The sequence below is a fragment of the Phocoena sinus genome, chromosome X (genome assembly GCF_008692025.1).
Source record: "Phocoena sinus isolate mPhoSin1 chromosome X, mPhoSin1.pri, whole genome shotgun sequence".
Lineage (NCBI taxonomy): Eukaryota > Metazoa > Chordata > Mammalia > Artiodactyla > Phocoenidae > Phocoena > Phocoena sinus.
In genome coordinates, this window is record NC_045784.1 from 13529907 (window position 1) to 13534334 (window position 4428).

At 40.7% G+C, this 4428-nt stretch overlaps 1 non-coding gene across 1 annotated transcript; it reads left to right on the top strand.

Annotated features, from left to right (window-relative positions):
* The first annotated feature begins 1759 nt into the window (after positions 1-1759).
* On the top strand, positions 1760-1832 carry TRNAW-CCA. The gene has a single exon. It is a non-coding gene; the product is annotated as a tRNA-Trp (tRNA).
* Positions 1833-4428: the final 2596 nt, after the last annotated feature.

Sequence of the window (4428 nt, forward strand, 5' to 3'; positions counted from 1 at the left end):
CATCTCAGATAAGACTGTTATCCAAAATATACAAAGAACACTTAAAACCCAATGATAAGAAAATGAACAACCCAATTAACAAATGGGCAATAGATCTGAACAGACGCCTCACCAAAGGAGATAGACATATGGCAAACAAGCATAAGAAAAGATGTTCAACATCCTATGTCTTTAGGGAATTGCAAATTAAAACAACAGTGAGATACCACTACACACCTATTAGGATGGTCAAAATCCAGAATACCAACCACACCAAATGCTGGTGAGGAAGAAAAACATGAACTCGCATGTATTGCTGGTGGACGTGCAAAATGGTACAGCCTCTTTGGAAGACAGTTTGTCAGTTTCTTACAAAACTAACATACTCTCCAAGCAATCCAGCAATACTCCTTGGTATCTACCCAAAGTATTTGAAAACTTATGTCCACACAAAAACCTGCACACAGATGTTTATAGCAGCTTTATTCATAATTGCTAAAACTCTGAAGCAACCAAGATGTCCTTCAGTAGGTGAATGGATACACTGTGGAACATCCGAACAATGGAATATTAGTCACACTAAAAAGGAATGAGCTATCAAGCCATGAAAAGATACGGAGGAGGCTTAAATACATATTACTAAGTGAAGGAAGCCAGTCTGAAAAGGCTACATACTATATGATTCCAGCTATATGACATTCTGAAAAAGGCAAAACTATGGAGACAGTAAAAAGATCAGTGGTTGCCAGGAGTTGGGGACAAGGGGGAAGGATGAATAGGTGGAGCACAGAGAATTTTTAGGGCAGTGAAAATATTCTGCATGATATTATAATGATGGATACATGTCATTATACATTTGTCAAAATCCATAGAATGTACAACACCGAGTGAACCACAGTGTGGACTATGGACTTTGGGTGATGATGATGGGTCAGTGCAAGTTCAATGATGGTAACAAATATTCCTCTCTGGTGGGGGATGTTGATCATGGGGGAGGCTGGGCATGTCGGGGAGAGGGGGTCTATGGGAAATCTCTGTACTTTCCACTCAATTTTGCTGTGAACCTACAACCAGTTTAAAAAATAAAATCTACTTAAAACACACACACAATCACATCATTATTGCAAGTGCTTACTCAGGCTCTTCTATGTCCTTTAGGAGACATTGAAAGCTAATTACCTGTAGGAAATGGTTTTGTAGATCTGACAGCAAAAGCATAAATAACAAAAGAAAAAAAAAGATAAATTGGACTTCATTAAAATTTAAAACTTTTGTGCTACAAATCAAGAAAGTCAAAAGACAACCCACAGAACTGGAGAATATTTTTTACAAATCGTGTATCTAAGAAGGGACTGGTAACCAGAATATGTAAAGAACTCTTACAACTCAATAATAAAAAGGCAAATATGTTGATTTTAAAGTGGACAAAGGATTTAAATAGACATTTCTCCAAAGGTATACAAATCCATATTTCCTAGTACAAGAGTGAAATACCACAATAATAATGACTGATAATACTATGAATTTTATGTTAAAAAGCAATGATTAAAATCTTTCAAATAAATAAATAGGGAAAGGGATTGACAATAAAACTGACTACTGGGAAAATGCATTAAGTGGATACATTTAAGAAAACCTTTATAATGGTTTATCCCCACCAATGTTATACAGTTTTAATAGTGATTAGATTATATGTAATTCTAATTTTTGCAGAATTGTTTGATGGACATTCAGTCATAACATTAATCGAAATAAGCTTTAAGAATTGGATGTAGGGACTTCCCTGGTGGTCCAGTTGGGCAAGACTCCTGCTCCCAATGCAGGGGGCCCAGGTTCAATCCCTGGTCAGGGAACGAGATCCTGCATACTGCACCTTAGATCCCACAGGCCGCAACTAAGACCAGGCACAGCCAAAATGAATAAATAAATATATATTTTTTTAAAGTTGTATTTAATATTTTGTTATTTAAATGACGTCTCAAACCGTTGCAGATATGAAAACACAGTGGGGAACTTCCAGGCCAATTTCTGCATGAAAGCTTGACATGGAAGAGGTAAGCAGAAAAGCAAAGCCTCAAGCTGATTTAGTCCTTTGGCTCCTAATAACTAACACAAACACTTGCCCTCAATTCCAAGACCATTCCAGTCCAGGTGAACTGAGCCAGAGCCCCGGGCACAGAGAAAGGGGGAATTGTGGTAGGTAGGAGTGGAAGTTGCCTGTCCCTCCCTTGCCCTACACCACCATCACCAAACTTCTGTGAACGGTGTGGATCTGAGCCAGAGTAGGAGAGGGAAGACATCCCAAATATTAAATCAAGATTGGAGGAGCCAGGTCTGGGGGATAATCATCTACTTAAAATTTTGGATGTTTTAACAGTACCTGAAATTAAATTTATCACTGATAATCCCTTCTCAGCCATCTGTAATCCTTTTTGGACTAAGACAGGTTTAAATGGATCATTAAAATAAAAATTGTTCCTTATATATGTATTTTTTTAAATTTTAGAAATCACAATATCAAAAGTTCAACTTTTGGAGAGGAACCAAGATGGCGGAGTTGAAGGACGTGCCCTCACTCCCTCTTGCGAGAACACCAGAATCACAACTAGTTGCTGGACAATCATTGACAAGAAGACACTGGAACTCACCAAAAAAGATACCCCACATCCAAAGACAAAGGAGGAGCCACAATGAGACGGTAGAAGGGGCGCAATCACAGTAAAATCAAATCCCATAACTGCTGGGTGGGCGACTCACAGACTGGAGAACACTTATACCACAGAAGTCCACCCACTGGAGTGAAGGTTCTGAGCCCCACGTCAGGCTTCCCAACCTGGGGGTCCAGCAACGGGAGGAGGAATTCCTAGAGGATCAAACTTTGAAGCCTTGTGGGAAAGGATTGCAGGACTTCGACAGGACTGGGGGAAACAGAGACTCCACTCTTGGAGGGCACACACAAAGTAGTGTGTGCATTGGGACCCAGGGGAAGGAGCACTGACCCCAGGGGAGACTGAACCAGACCTACCTGCTAGTGTTGGAGGGTCTCCTGCAGAGGTGGGGGGTGGCTGTGGATCACCATGGGGACAAGAACGCTGGCAGAAGAGTTCTGGGAAGTACTCCTTGGTATGAGCCCTCCCAGAGCCTGTCATTAGCCCCAACAAAGAGCCCAGGTAGGCTCCAGTGTTGGGTTGCCTCAGGCCAGACAACCAACATGGAGGGAACCCAGCCCCACCCATCAGCAGTCAAGTGGATTAAAGTTTTACTGAGCTCTGCCCACCAGAGCAACACCCAGGTCTACCCACCTCCAGTCCCTCCCATCAGAAAACTTGCAGAAGCCTCTTAGATAGCCTCATCCACCAGAGGGCAGACAGCAGAAGCAAGAAGAACTACAGTCCTGCAGCCTGTGGAACAAAAACCACATTCACAGAAAGATAGACAAGATGAAAAGGCAGAAGGCTATGTACCAGATGAAGGAACAAGATAAAACCCCAGAAAAACAACTAAATGAAGTGGAGATAGGCAACCTTCCAGAAAAGGAATTCACAATAATGATAGTGAAGATGATCCAGGACCTCAGAAAAAGAATGGAGGCAAAGACTGAGAAGATGCAAGAAATGTTTAACAAAGACCTAGAAGAATTAAAGAACAAACAAACAGAGATAAACAATACAATAACTGAAATGAAAACTACACTGAAGGAATCAATAGCAGAATAACTGAGGCAGAAGAACGGATAAGTGACCTGGAAGACAGAATGGTGGAATTCACTGCGGCGGACCAGAATAAAGAAAAAAGAATGAAAAGAAATGAAGACAGCCTAAGAGACCTCTGGGACAACATTAAACGCAACAACATTCGCATTATAGGGGTCCTAGAAGGAGAAGAGAGAGAGAAAAGACCAGAGAAAATATTTGAAGAGATTATAGTCGAAAACTTCCCTAAAATGGAAAGGAAATAGCCACCCATGTCCAGGAAGCACAGCGAGTCCCATACAGGATAAACCCAAGGAGAAACACACTGAAACACATAGTAATCAAATTGGCAAAAATTAAAGACCAAGAAAAATTATTGAAAACAGGAAGAGGAAAACAAAAAATAACGTGCAAGGGAACTCCCATAAGGTTAACAGTTGATCTCTCAGCAGAAACTCTACAATCCAGAAGGGAGTGGCATGATATACTTAAAGTGATGAAAGGGAAGAAACTACAACCAAGATTACTCTGCCCGGCAAGGATCTCATTCAGATTCGATGGAGAAATCAATAGCTTTACAGACAAGCAAAAGCTAAGAAAATTCAGCTCCACCAAACCAGCTCTACAACACACGCTAAAGGAACTTCTCTAAGTGGGAAACACAAGAGAAGAAAAGGACCTACAAAAACAAACCTAAAACAATTAAGAAAATGGTTATAGGAACATACGTATCGATAATTACCTTAAACGTGAATGG